At 33.8% G+C, this 15,779-nt stretch overlaps 1 protein-coding gene across 3 annotated transcripts in view; it reads right to left on the bottom strand.

Moving 5' to 3' along the window:
• Positions 1-9,448, bottom strand: part of LOC122194497 (uncharacterized) — a 44,300-nt gene extending 34,852 nt beyond the window's left edge. Inside the window, exons 1-2 of one of the 3 annotated variants that reach the window (XM_052764366.1) lie at positions 8,459-9,448; positions 7,890-7,989 (exon numbers count right to left, since the gene is read on the bottom strand). The gene's annotated coding sequence lies outside the window, so the exon portion shown is untranslated. The remainder of the gene's footprint in view (positions 1-7,889; positions 7,990-8,458) is intronic. The other 2 variants (XM_052764367.1, XM_052764368.1) reach the window with 2 other exon arrangements.
• Positions 9,449-15,779: the final 6,331 nt, after the last annotated feature.

The following is a 15,779-nucleotide window of genomic DNA, read 5'->3' as shown; positions in this document are numbered from 1 at the left end:
CATATTTTAAGTTCTTTGTATTTGTTTAGGATTCTATTTGTCAATAACCGTATTGCATTAGGTTTCTTTCATGATTAGCATAAATTGGACTAATCTCTTAGTTGTTTTTTCAATTCTAGTTCACGTTTTGCTTTATAGTTTTTGATGAGCAAAGACTTGCACTTGTTCTATTCTTGCATATGTTTTAGTTATACTTGAAAGACTTTGTGAACAAGTCAATTTTTCCAGTTCTTAGTTACCTGTTCTTCAATTCCTCTCTCTGTTGCTGTGGTGCAGTCACAACGATTAAGCCTTATTAATCACCACACCAACTTTTGTTTCATAAAACATAAAATCTAGGACAAAAATAGTTGGGGGTATTTTGGGAAAAACTGCCAAATTTTTAATTCTTGGTATTTATTTAGGATTCTATTTGTCAATAACCGTATTGCATTAGGTTTCTTTCATGATTATTATCAATTGGATTAATCTCTTAGTTGTTTTTTCAATTCTAGTTCACGTTTTGCTTTATAGTTTTTGATGAACAAAGACTTGCACTTGTTCTATTCTTGCATATGTTTTAGTTATACTTGAAAGACTTTATGAACAAGTCAATTTTTCCAGTTCTTAGTCACCTGTGCTTCAATTCCTTAACATCTTGTAATTTGGTTAACTTGTAGCTTGTACTACACAAAAATCAAGCTAGGATTCCCCCCCAAAAGAATACTATGTAGTAATTGATACAGGAAGCGACTTGTTGTGGGTAGGTTGCAAACCCTGCCAATCTTGCCCTACATCATCCACACTATAAGTAGTTTCTGATCATTTCTTATACGGTGTGACTTTTTTTTTTATGAACTAATATTGCTACTATATGTATGATTTTTCTTTCTTTGAACAGATTCCTATTACTATCTATGATCCTGCAAGCTCCTCCACAACTTCTCCTATCTTATGTTCGGACGAAAGATGTTCTCCAAAATCCAACTAATGTTCAGATAACCAATGCACCTACGATCTCTACTATGGAGATGGTAGTGGAACATCAGGTTATTATGTATCCGACTTGATGCATTTTAAAATAGTTGTTGGCGAGTCAGATTTTTTGAACACTTCAGATTCGGTTTTATTTGGGTAAGTTCTGATTTATCATCAACTATAGAATTTCATTTCTCTTCTTTCTTTCGTTCTCTTTAAATAAGATGGATGATTTAGTGAATCATGCATGAACAACTGTAGCACGTCCGAAACAGGACGGCTGAGTCAAACTGACAAAACAGTTGATGGGATTATGGGATTGGGCAGACAAAGTATGTCTGTGATTTCCTAGCTTTCATCTCAAGGGATTGCACCCAATTCCTTTTCACGTTGTCCGTCTGGTGGTGATGGAGGTATGATTTTGGTTTTTGGTACACCCATCATGCCCGATCTAGTCTTCACTCCACTTGTGAAATCAGCGTAAGTTTTTATTTTCTTTTTATTTATTTATTAAGTCAAAAGGAAACATGTATATATCTTTTACCATACTAAATCAAAATAAACACCATTTGTTTCTAATTTCTTTCCATATACATTTACAGGTGGCATATGGACTTGAATGATATGAGAAACATAAGTGATATATTGGTTGTTTCTTTATCTTTATCTTATATTGCCTGCTTAGTCTTTTTCTAATAAAAATTTAGTTGCATCTTGTGTTATATATCTTGTAAAAAACAAAAAGGGATTGGTGAAAAGGTAAAGCGTTAAAAGTCTGAGGGGATACCTTAACCTTTAAGATATTCGTCCAATCACAACTGTGCTTTCTCCGAAAGAGTTAGAGTTCGTCTTAAACACACAATCGGTACCCATTTTTAACCACCATCTATAAATATATCGTAAGTGTAGTGTTGATTCATTGGTAGCTGATATAGCGGAAGAAATGCCAGTTTCCCTTTTTGTACGACCAATGGTTTCTTCGACATTATTGTGTCTCGTGTTGTTGCATGTTGTTAGTGTTCTTGGGTTTCCGGTGACTCTAAAGCTGGAAAGATCGGTTCCCACCAACCATGGTGTTGAGTTGAAACAACATACGGAAAGAGATGGTTTAAGACACCGTAGAATACTACACAAGTATTTTGATCCAAATTTGGTTGTTGGATTTGGAGTATTAGGAAAGTACTATCCTTTTTCATGTTCGGTACGTACACCCACTTTTGTTTCATAAACACAATCTGGGAAAAAAATAGTTGGCGGTATTTTGAGTAAAACTACCATATTTTAAGTTCTTGGTATTTGCTTAGGATTCTATTTGTCAATAACCGTATTGCATTAGGTTTCTTTCATGATTAGTGTAAGTTGGATTAATCTCTTAGTTGTTTTTTCAATTCTAGTTCATGTTTTGCTTTATAGTTTTTGATGAACAAAGACCTGCATTTGTTCTATTCTTGCATATGTTTTAGTTATACTTGAAAGACTTTGTGAACAAGTCAAATTTTCCATTTCTTAGTTACCTCTTCTTCAATTCCTCTCTCAGTTGCTTTGGTGCAGTCACAAAGCTTAAACCTTATTAATCACCACACCAACTTTTTTTTTTCATAAACACAAAATCTAGGACAAAAATAGGCGGGGGTATTTTGGGAAAAACTGCCATATTTGAAATTCTTGGTATTTGTTTAGGTTTCTTTCATGATTAGTTGGGCATTATTAGGCTTTAAGGGTCATTATTTTGTTATTGGGCCAAGTTTTGGACAAGCCCATTATGGGAAGGATAAAATGGACTTGTATCCTAGAACTTTGGTTTTGGGATATAGACCCATGATTATGGTTTATAACCTAATTTTGCTTAGGGTTATTCGTTGTGTTAGTGAGGGGTTTTCCAATTTTGCATCCGAGCACCTAGTTACTTATCCGCTGGCTGAGGTGAGTTTTTTCACTGTACTCGTGGGTCGAAGAGACCAATTCTTGCGCACTGGATTATGTTTGTAGGATGATGTTTGTCTTTGTGAACCTTTTTCTTTATGCCTGCACGTGCTTGTATTCTTTGTGACTCATGCTTATATGTTTATATGATTTATGTATATAGCTCGGAATCATTATGGGCTCGGGGGTTGATATGGTCCGACACAGCTACAAGTTGTTATATAGAGTCATTATGGACCCGAGGGTTGATACGGACCCGACATAACCACATGCTGTTTTATTTGTACATGTATATGGTACTTTGGGGAAGCTCACTAATCTTTATGATTACAATTTATGTTTATGTTTAAGGTACTTCCGCTACTAAGGGAAAGGGCCTGACGTGACGGCACATCACTCTCCCCTCACCATTTTTCACTTATTGATATTGTTACTCTGATGATTTGACGTTGTTGTTATGAAGTGATTTTGGAACAATTTATTGAATGTAACTCTTGTTTTAAAGCGAATAATTTTATCTTGTTTTTTTGGGTTATTACAATTCCGTAGTATATTCCATAACATAATAACTACATATTATGATTCGGTAGCAAATTTCCGTAGTTACTTCTACCTTTTCTTGTAGTGGTTGCTAGCCGGTCTTTGGGGACCTTTTCTAATGAGCACTTAGAAAGTCATGTTGCATAAGATAGACAAAATCTAGTTTAGAAAGCCATACAGAGTGTTGGACCCCGATATTTCTCTTTGATGCCTAAGTTAGATGTTATTTAAGGTTGGAGGAAAATTGCTTGAGGATATAGAGAAAGAAAATGATGCTACTTGTTCGATAAGTACTTGATGCTTTTTATAGATGGGAGTTGGTCCGATTTGTTGTTTTTTCTATCGAGGTATTGCTTTTGCTCAAAGATCTCAAGGGTAGAACCTTTCAATAAAATAATGTTTTCTTTTCCATGTTCCCTGGGATACTGCCTGGAGATCCATACAGAAGATTTCCTTAATATTTTATTTCTTTCCGACCCAATCAACCAAGTTAGACTGACAGTCGGCCCATTTATATATATTTGGGCTTTGGTGACGCTATCTAGTTTATTTCTTGCCATGCCAACCTACTTTTATGTATAGACTGATAACCATACACCATTAAGCCCCCAACTTAATTGTTAAAAGCAGTTGCTAAATAGTTTAAGTTTACCCTTAAATATTAAGAGCTAGCCTCCCAAATCACAATATCAAAGAGATACAAATATATTTAGAGGTATAAATAACCGATGATGCGATTTTTTTATTTTTTAAAATACAAGTAGTTCCGGTAGAGTTTTGCATTATATATCGCTCCAAAAACTCTGCACTACATTATTCGTAAAACCATATACCAAAATATATTGCACCATTCTATATAACATAGATAAAAATTTGTATTATTAATACTAATTATTAAGTGTTAAAAGCTATAAAAACATTGGAATTTGAAGAACCATTTGAATTGTGGTGAGTTGGTAATGCATGTAGAAGATATTGTCGATAACCTATTGATCCATGTTCAAATCCTAGCACTACTCAACCCATTTGACAATGGAGGTTCGTTAGTAGTAACTCCAGGTCATGAAACATAGCATCATGTTTGCAGTGAGATATTAGTCGGTGCACGAAACTGGCCTGGAACCCTCATCAGGGAAGTTCCTTTCAAAAAAAAAAACAATAACAAAAACATTGTTTTAGAAACAAAAACCATTTTTCTGACAAAAAGTACATTTCAGATCGACATTCCTGAATTCTGGATCCCGTACTGAAATTTCAGATTTTGGAAGAAAAAAAAAACTTCGGACTTTCAAAAACAAGTTCGAAATCCGATGACCAATTTTGGAATTTCGAGAAAAATATTGTTTTTATTTAAATTTAAGAAAAAGTTAAATAATTATAGTAAATGTGAAGTATATACAATATCAATACATTAAATCTGACATTTTATGAAAACGGTGATATTAAACACTTTGAAATGAATATTTCATATGTAAATGAGGATATTTCTTTCAAAAAAATTGTAAAAAAAACAAAAAATAGTTCTAAAGTTTGAAAATCAAATTTGGAATCGAGCATTTGAGAGTATACTCTCGTTTAGACACCTCAAAATATACATTTTGGATATTAGTAAATAGATTTTAAAAAAAAAAGTTTGAAAAAAAAAAGATTTGAATATCAATAGTAGTTCGGAATTCAAAATTCGAAAGAAAATAATTATTTTTCAAAAACTAGAAAAAATGTTATTTTATTTTAAAATCTCATTTTTATAAGTTATATTACTTAATTTCCCAAAAACATTTAGGTTAACTTGTCAAAATCATTACGTAAATTTTGAAAAAACAAAATATTATAAATAAAAAAATTGTTAGAGAAATTCATATCTCAAAATGACATTGATCTAATATAAAACTCAGTAAGTAAAATATGTTAAATAAACATCTTCACAAATCAAATGGGTGTAATTGAAAGCTCTATTAATCTTAACTCTATTAATCTTATAGTTATTAAGGGAAATGGAAGTTATTTAATATTAATATAAGAATCATTTCTAATAGGTATTTAATATTAATATTACAATCATTTCTAATAAATAAAAATGATTTTGTCATTTGCTATCTTCTAATAAATAAAAATGATTTTGTCATTTGTTATCTTCTAATGCATCGTGCCATACAAATTTTGTTATTTCTAATAAATAAAAATGATTTTGTTTAAATTTAAAAAAGAAAAAAACATTTTAATAAAACTAATTCAATATTTTTTTACTTGTCTTATAAATTCAAAATTTTCAAATGTTTAGAATTTCATATTTAATTTTTTTAAACAACCTCATATAATACACGAGTCTCACATCTAATAAACAAATACAAAAATAATCAATTAATCAAATATGTAAGTTATTCATTTGTTAATATATGTAATTAAGAAAGAATAATTAGAGTTAGAATGTATTATGTCACTTTGCTTGTAGTTTGCTTCAATTAGCTTCAATCACTCAAAAGTGTTATTCCAAAGGCATTCATAAAAAAATAAAAAAAGAGTAAGGGGGTGTTTGGCTTAGCTTCTTAGTGGTCAAAAGTCATTTTCCAAAAAGTTACAAAAAGTCAGGTTTTCTGACTTTTCCAAAAAGTTGATTTTTCTTCTATTCAAAATCCACAAGTTGCTTTTAAAAGTCTTTTGTCAAACATCTTTTGGCTTTGATCTTTTACTAAAAGTTCTTTTGACATATGAAAAGCTAAGCCAAACACCCCCTAAGTGTCAGTGCATGTGGTCAACATCTTTTGTCATCTTTTACCATAATTCTCGAATAGCTTATACTTTCAAACAAATGTTACAATGAATATTTTTAACAAGACATTAGTAAATGAAAATTGTAATTTTTATTTACTGTACACAATGCTTGATAAACAAAATAGTTGTATATATGTTTTTGTGTGACGTTATTAATAATGCAAAAAAAAAAAAAAAAAAAAAAAAAAAAAAAAAAAAGATCCCATCCAAATGACTATTAACATAATTTTATTAATTGCATATATAAAGATTAATAATCAACTAACTACACCGCTTATTGGGGGGAGAGAGAGAATGAGAGAGCTTCTTAATAAAATTTAAAAATATATATATAAAGAAAATTTATTTAAAATAACAATATAAAATAAAAAATATATAAAAAAAACTTTTTTTTACGGCAAAAAAAGAAAAAAAGAACTATGATGTGCAAATAATGATACTAAAAAAGGGTCACCACAAAGATTGGTGAGAGTTACAACTTTTTTACTAACCGCAATAATGATACTATAGAAGTCTAAAAGTATTCATTTTGTCGTTAAAACCATGTTTGATAAAAGTTTAGATCATAAATATATCTATACTTTAAATATTTGTTAAAGAGATAAACCATAAGCAAATCCATAATTAAAATATTTGATAAAGTGATCAACGATAAGTAAACTCATACTTTAAATGCTTGATAAATAGAAAAACCATAAGTAAAACCATACATAAAATGCTTGATAAACAACTAAACCATAAGTAAATCCATACTAAAATGTTTGATAAAGAGTTAAACCATCAGTAAATCCATACTTAAAATGCTTGATAAAGAGTTAAACCATAAGTCAATCCATACTTAAAATGCTTGATAAACAGAGAAACCAATTTCGTGGTTTCTAGTTAAGGAGTCCGGTTAATTCCTATAGTGAGTCCTATAACCGAGCTTTGTGACTAGTTATAATCCCTTACGACGCTTCATTGGACGTCATAGTTAAACTAAAGATAATTATCACCCGCTTCGATTGATCCGTCGAGGTTGTAACTAGCAACCCCCTGTTGGGGTGTCAACCTGTATAGATCTATACATACGTATCTCGCTTCGAGGATTAACGATTATAGTTTAATGGGAATACTAAGTGGTTAAACTTAGCTAATGATTACTATCTCACTATAAAGGCCATTAACTATGTTATACGATAAAGTTTCACTATAAAAGCCGAGTAGGTTCGATGTATCCGTAGAAACATCTTTTACTCGCTTAAATCGATGGTAGGTTTCTCAAGTGCATGTATAAATACCAAGATCTAAGTGTTATGCTTTATACATACATTTTCAACATATGTATAAGTATATGTAGGATATAGATACAATGATAGAAAATTAATAAACATTTGTTGTACACGTGTTATGACATGTATTTATCATATGAAATCATAAAATAAATCTTATGACATATAATTTATGATATGCAAATTTATCCTGTAAAATCATAGTATTATATGGTTAAATAATAAGTTACATTTTCTAGTTGTAACACGTTTTAAATCATTAAAACATATGTATGTCGTGATACAAACTTGTGTACGATATATATTCTTTTGTCAAAAATGCCAATCATAGTTTCATTATAAATTTTAGCATGCATTTTCATTTTTAATATACGATGTATTCTCCCTCAAAATAATAAAATGTTAAAAAGGGGTTGTAACACTCACCCTTGAAGCGCGAACGAGGCCCGCGGGTGAAACTTGTCGTGAAAGCCGTTTTGTGATGTTCCGTGCCCTAAAAACGAATCACCGGGTCTATTTATATCACCTAATAAACCAAAGGGTAGTTTTGGTATTAATTATTAAGTATAGGGTGATCTTTATTAAAGTAAATAAAGTCTAGGGGTTGATTTTGTTAGAATCATTCAACAAGGGACTGATCTTGTAATATATTTCCAATGCAGGGACTAAAATTGTACATTCACAGCCTAAGCTGCAAATTTCGGACCCATCTTGCTAAGATTTTCGATGAGAGGGGCTGGAAATGCACATTTAAAACTATTTTGCAGTTCCAGGACTAAAACTGATAAGGTTTTCAGTGGGAGGGACTGTTCTTGGTCATTTTAATGGCAGTTTAACTTAAATGGTGAATTATTTCTAGGGAGGGGCCAAATTAGTACAATCCAACAACTTTGGGGTTATATTTAATTATTTTGAAGAAGAGTTTGAACAGTAACTCTTCTTCTCATCTCTTTCACGGTTAAAAAAAAAAGAGAGAGAGAGGGAACGAGACCCACTTCTTCGGTCTCTTCGATCTCAGCTGATACGAACGGAGGAGTCATAACAAAACGAAGGTGGTGGTGATTCGATACCTACTGCGGTGGAGGAGGGGGCTGGTCTGAAAACCTCGTGGCGGCAGCAACCGGTCGTGGCTGAGGTCGGCTGTTGTGGGGGGGCGATTGCAGCTCCCTGCTTCCGTCTTCCAGCTGTTTCGACGACTTTAACGTGAAAGGATTTCAAGAAGGGGCTGGTCACGGTGGTGGTAGTGGGTGACGAGGGTGGCAACCCTCTTGCTGCCTCTTTCATTTGCTGCCTTAATTCGGTTCTCAACTCAACCAGAGGGAGAGAAGGGAGGGAGGCTGTGGTGGTTGTGGTGATTCACAGTGGTCAAGTTGGTGGTCGATAGTGGCTAGCGACAGCAGCAGCAAAGCCGGCGGCAGTGCCAACAGGGAATGGCAGTGGGTTCACGGTGGCAGCCTTCTGTTGCTTCTGTTTGCTCTTCTGCTGGCAAGTTCGAGGGAGGGGAGAAGTTGGAGGTAGCAGCAGGTCGGAGGAGGGCAGGAGGTATAAGGAGGCCAGGGAGTGTTTGGGTGGTGGTTCAAGGTGGTCAAACAGCAACAACACCACCACCCCTCGATGGTGGTTGTTCTCAGCAACGAAGGAAGAAAGGAAAGGATGGGAGGAGGCTGGGTTGTGTTTGATTGACGAAGGCAGTGGGGAAGTAGAGGGTGGTGGCCATTAAGAAAGGAGAGGAAGATTTTTAAAGGAGAAGAATGTGTAAGGGATAGAGAAAGACGTGAGTAGGAAAAAAAATTGTGATGATGCCTTGGTAAAAGGCTGCAAGATGCCCCTCCTTTTCTTTTCTTCTTTTTCTTTTTTTCTTTTTTTTTTTTGACTAATTTATTTATTCCACTCATTAATTCTAAACCATTTACAATGGTCAAAACCACAAGACAATCAAATCAAATAAAAAAATATAAAAAAATTACAATAGTCATCCATCCTAACATCAAATTTTCTGTTCATTTTGACACAATTAAATATTTTTTTTGTTTTATTTTTGATTTAGATTAAATAACTTCTATATCAATGTTTATAATTGTAATTTTAGTTTTAATAATTATTACACGTATTTTTCTTTCTATTTATTTATGTCAAAATCTTAAAAAAAATTATTTTGTATGATATTTTCTGCCATGATGATACTATTTGTATGATTTTTTTTTTATCATGGTGTTAATATTTTTTATTATTAATATTTTGGTATGTATTTATGTTATGGTCGTATTATTTGCATGATATTTTCAAGAGTTTTAAAATTACATTTTTTGAATTGTTTATTTAATTATTATGATTCGAAACTTCTAACAAATGCTTTTAAGTATTTTAAATTTTTGATAGAAAAACTCCATATTTGTTTACTAAATTAGATAAGAACGAAAATGCTTTTGTCTTTAGCAGTATAGTTATATGTCATCCTTCAATAAGGTTGGATATTTAAGTTCCGTTTTGGATATATGTGGAAAAGATGAGTAGATTAAGATTGTATTTTTGTGTTTGCCCTTTAAAAAAACCCTAAATAAAAAATTGAAAAAACATTATAAATAGTCCATATGATTTCTTCAGATCTGAAGTTTGATCCATGTGCTTTCAAAACATCATAGATGGTCCTTTTGCTTTCAAAACTTTTGATGTTTGGTCTTTATTGTTCACTCAGTTAAGTTTTGCCCGTTAACTGAAGGACATTTTCGTCATTTCACTGCCAAAAGGACCATTTATGATGTTTTCGGTTATTTTAAAAAAATAAATATAATTATTTGACATATAAAGGGTCTCTCTCTCACTCTCTACCTCTCTCCTCTTTCTCTCTCTCTCTCAACATCTCGATTCCTTCCCCAATTATTTATTAAACCATGTTGCTGCCATTTCCGCTAAACCATTTCTTCCCTTCAACGACAAATTGAAATTTTCAGTGGCCAGATGAACACCTTACTCCTTAATCACCACTGCCCTTGATTTCTCCTCCTCCCACGAACCAATAAAGTTCCAAATAATGATCATGGAAACGAAGTGTAACGCCCGTAGATCCGGGCTAGTCAATTTAGAGATAATAGGGGTCGAAAATGACTTTTCGCAAAAGATTATTTAGAATAAATAATCTTAACCAAGTTGTAGAATATGTCTCAAGGGTTCCGTATATATAAAGAACGCCGAAATCCGAGTTATAACGAAAAAGTTATGGCCCGTCGAAGTTTTACGGCAAAACCTACGCAACACCGGGAGACGTAAATAGTGAATTTCCGATGGAGGACTTTTTAGCCTTAGTGATCTAAAAAAAACTTGTAGTATACGTTAAACTGAGAACATACAAAAAAATGCCCAAATCTGACTTCATATGAGGAAGTTATGAATTTTCTAAGATTTGACACAGCAGTGCACGACTCGAAACTCGAATTTTAGTTCGAGTGGTTTTTGGCCTACATAACCTAAATGAGAGTTGAATATCTCATTAATAGGAACTCAACGATAAAAAGACAGACGAAAACGGAGTTTGTATGAAGGAGTTACGAATTCTTCGCGGTCATTTAACAGTCTAATCTCCTCCTACCGTTAAATTTAAGATCGGTCGAGAATTAGCTGACAAAGTCAAAATGAAAGTTATAGATCTTATTTTTACCTACGCGTGGATATAAAGAACGTCGAAAACGGAGCTCGTATGAAAAAGTTATGAATTTTTGAAAATCGGCTGATTTCCACCCTGTGTGCGATGCCATGTGTCAGCACCAGGCTCAGACTTGGAGCCCAAGTTGGCTCACGATGTGAGTGACCCGCCAACCCCTATAAATAAGAGGTGAAGCCCTCTTCATTCCTCACACCTCCTATCACTTCCCTCTCTCTCTAAAACCTCTCTCTAGCCCCGACCCCCTCCCCCCCCCCCCCCCCCAAAAAAAAAAGCCTAGGGAACCTCCCTAGCACGAGGCGGAAGCCCCGAAGAGCCCAAAGACTCCGAGAAGAAGAGCCTTTCGGCTCGAGAACGCTGCTCTAGTGGAGCGCAGTTTTGAGAAAAAAACCCGCTGTAAGTGAGCTACGCCTAACCTATCTTTAGTATAACTTATGTTTTAATATAGTAATGTTACTAGGACCTTATGATAAGTATTTGGACTATTATTATAAGTCATATAAGTGTTGTTATAATATCTTTTTAACTAAACGCGGTACGGGGAACCTGGTTTGGAGGGCCGGTGGATTCAGAAGTGTTATATGCCAAATGATCCTACCCTCCGGTATTCCATGTCTGGCCCTGTCTGTAATAGTAATAGTAATAATAGTGGGTGAAAAGTATTGTTTAACGCTTATATAATAGTAATAATAACTAGACTATTAATTAGTCTCATCAAACATTAGACTAAACTCTAGTGGTAATGATACTAGGTTTTGTCTGAGGGAAATTGTTTTAACAGTAACGAAGTGATGTCCGAGTGCCGAGTCACCACCTTGTCAAGTGAGTGCATAGTTACTTTCATCTTACACAGATATGATGTATTTTATTTGAATTACGTGTTATGTGTGTATAATGTATGAATACTTGCTGTCTATGCTGGATGAAATGTTTTATACATGTTCTTAAATGATTTAAACTGTATATGTATTTTATATCTACAAAATGTGTTAGGTAAAACATGGGTAGATTAGAGGTGAGATAAATGATGGGTGATGAAAGATGAGATAAATGATAAGCGATGAAAGATGAGATGAATGATGAGCGATGATATATGAGTGATAAAATATGGTGCAAAGAGATGAGCCAAAACGATGACCCAAGCGATGGCCCCGTCATCTAGCAGAGTATGGATGACAACCACAAACTATTCTAGACAGTCTAGTGGAACACTAGCAGACTCACAACCTGTAGGTGTTGTGAACGATGTGTTCACCCGGTGTACTCTAAAAACCCGTTGACAGGTATTGCGAGTGGATTCTCGAAAATGATACTGTCAATAAACGAGATAAACCCTGGCGACTATGCAGACTTAGTGCCGATTCCTTAGGATACTCCTTAGGAATGAATGAACGAGGAATAGCTAATTCTTAGGATAGATCCTTAAGAGTAAAGAAGATAATGGGGATGAGTAATTGGGTTGATTGTTTGATGTTTAAACATAATAATTATAATATTGTGGGTTGAAAACCCTATGTGCTCACCAGGTTTCCCAACCTGACCCACTCAAGCTTATTTGAAGCACAGGTGCCAATACGAAGTTATATTACACCGAGAGATTAAAGAGGTGTAGATCACTAGTGTAAATAAATGTAAGTTCTGTTTATGTTTATGTTTCTGTATTGACAATGACATCCCAAATGTTTTAAAATGAATAAAAATACATTTCTTTGGAAATGATTTGATAACGTATTTATCATGTTTTACTTGGAACCAATTCCGCAACATTTTTATCAAAAGAAGTACTCTGATTTTTATAAAGCATATACAAAATCGGTCTTTTCTGGCCGTGAAAATAGGGATGTCACATGAAGATATGTGAAGGTTTTCGTAACCTAAAGTTTATTTATTACAATAAAACCAGAAGCAGATGTGAGAACTAAAGAGAAGAAAATGAGCAAGAAATCGACTTTCGTTAATGCTTGCTTGTACCAGTCTTGCTTGCAGTTGAACACTTAAGGGGAACGAGACTCGGCCTCTTCACCGACGAAGATGGATGTGAAGCAACATGGGAAATCCTTTTACCTCTGTGGGATTTTGATGGAGGACTAAAACTGAGAAACGAAAGCAAGAGGAGCAACAAGGGGTGGCTGACATGGATGTTACAACCGGTCAGTAGCGGCAGCGACGGTACATGTGGGTGCTTTAGCTAGACCGAGTTCTAGAATCGATTTGAATTCTAATTTTAGGGTTCTAGAATCGGTTTCAACCTCATAACACACATAGATGTAGCTTCAGAGATGGGGTCTTTATAATCAAAAACCATTTTGTACATGTTCGTTTGTGGTCGCTAGAATCTAATCGAAACCCTAACAGCTTCTAGCATCAGAGATGGGGATTTTCAGGGTTTAAAGGGTAAGGTGCAAATGGTTTTTGGAGTTTTTTTCTGTTGGTTTATAAACAAGTTACATGACGATGATGAAGATGGTGGCATGTGGCCGAAGAAGTGGGAGATGAGGGGGTGGGGATGAAGATTTATTTTGGATATTGGTATTAGGAAGGTGGCATGTGACTAAGCATAAAAAATTTTGAAAGCACAAGAACTATATATGATGTTTTGAAAACACGGGAACCATCTATGATGTTTTGAAAGCACATGGATCAAACTTCAGATCTGAGGAAACCACAGAGACCATTTATGATGTTTTTTCTAAGAACTTTGTAGTAAAATACTTTTTTTTTATTTATTTAAAATTCTATCATTTTTGCCTACCATAATTATGTGGTTGCTAAAATATCATGTTATGTTAGTTTATACTACAAAAATAGAAATTTAAAAACAAACAAGAATGACTAACTTTTTTTTTTTGATTATGTACGTTTATTAATAAGTATACATGTCATGCATTAATTTTTAGATTTAGATAACTGTTGTAAATTGTTTAAAGCAACACAAACGAACATATTTTGGTTTTTTTTTTATCTTCGTATTTACGTTTTTATCAAATATAATAGTTATTTAGAAATAAATAAGGAGGATAATAATTAGAAAGTTATCAAATATAAATTTAACTCTGATCCTATTTTTATTCAAATCACATGTGCTTCTTTTTCATTTAATTCTTGTTTTTTCTTCTCAATAATTCAATATATACATATCAATATTTGTGCTTCTTTTTCATTTAATTATTGTTTTTTCTTCTTAATAATTCAATATATATATATATATATATATATATATATATATATATATATATATATATATATATATATATATATATATATTTACTCGACATTCTAAAATTTAAAAGTAATTAAAGAAAATGGGGGAACATTACAAATAAAAGCACGTGACAAAAAGGGACAAGGTTGGAAGGGGAGATGTCTTTTCAATTTGGGTTTTAAATTTTTAATTAATGTTGATGGTCCATGATTTTATGGTCATTCTTTTGTATAGGTCTTGGTAGGACGTTGGGGAGTGTTGTAGTAATTATAGCTTGGTTGTGGGTGTGTGTTGCCGTTACTGTGTGTGTGGCCGCACACTGTGTGTGCGGCCGTACACGCATGTGCGGCTGCACTCTTGTGTGCTGCTACAGGTGGTATAAATAGTTTTAGTTTGTGTCAGTGTGTCAGAAGTGAGTGACGAATGAACAGTGATTTATTTGTGTGTACTTTCAAGGTGAACTTGACATTTATGAGCTATAGATGTGTGCATGCTTGATGTTATTTCTCTTCTACTTCTTATACACTCTATTTTGATTGTTATTACTTCACTGATTACTGATTTGGATCTATAGTTTTTGGGACTAACAATTGGTATCAGAGCCAATTTGGTATCAATTGAAGTATTTTTGATTGTGCGGTTGAAGAAAATTGTGGTTTTTGAGATACATTCATACTTTTGAATTGAAGAACAGCTACTAAATCATTGTGTTTACTAGTCTGGAATTAAAATTTGTCCAAAATATCCAGTTCTTTTGACTGTGCGGTAGTGTTTTTGAGTGTGCGGCTGGAGTTTTTGAAGGTGTGCGGTTGGAACTTTGAAGGAGTATGGTTGCGTGTACGGTTGAGTTTGCTACTGTGTGTGCGGTTGAGTTTGTTGTTATGTGCGGTTGAGTTTGTTGTTGCGTGTACGGTTGAGTTTGCTGCTACGTGTACGGTTGTGTTTGCTGCTGCGTGTACGGTTGTGTTTGTTACTGAGTGTACGGTTGTGAAGATTGTGTGTGTGGTTTCAATCATTTAGGTTGTTCAAAGTTTTAAACATGGAATCTCAAAGCATGACAGTACATCAAGAGCTTGACTCCATCATGGGAACAACTTCTCGGATTCCTCGACTTTTGAATGCTGAAGGCTTTCCAGAATGGAAATACCGCATTGAAAAGTATATTAAAATGAAAGACTTCAAGATCTGGCGCAGTATACTTAGAGGACCAATTCGAATCACTACAGTAGTGGATGAAGGCATTGTCGACAAACGAATTGAAAATTATACGAATAAGGATTTCGAAAGGGTTGAAGAATAGGAGAAAGCCCTTGCTACGCTTACAATGGCATTATCTCCAGAAATTGCTCAGGGTTTTCGTGAGTATACATCTGCGAAAGCACTTTGGGAAGCCCTAATCGAAGTCTATGAGGGTAATGAGGATATGAAGCAGATTCGTCAGGACATGCTTCGACAA

This window comes from Lactuca sativa, chromosome 1, assembly GCF_002870075.4.
Source record: "Lactuca sativa cultivar Salinas chromosome 1, Lsat_Salinas_v11, whole genome shotgun sequence".
In the NCBI taxonomy this organism is placed as follows: domain Eukaryota; kingdom Viridiplantae; phylum Streptophyta; class Magnoliopsida; order Asterales; family Asteraceae; genus Lactuca; species Lactuca sativa.
Note: the sequence above shows the minus strand (reverse complement) of the source record. Positions and strands in the feature narration are given on the sequence as shown.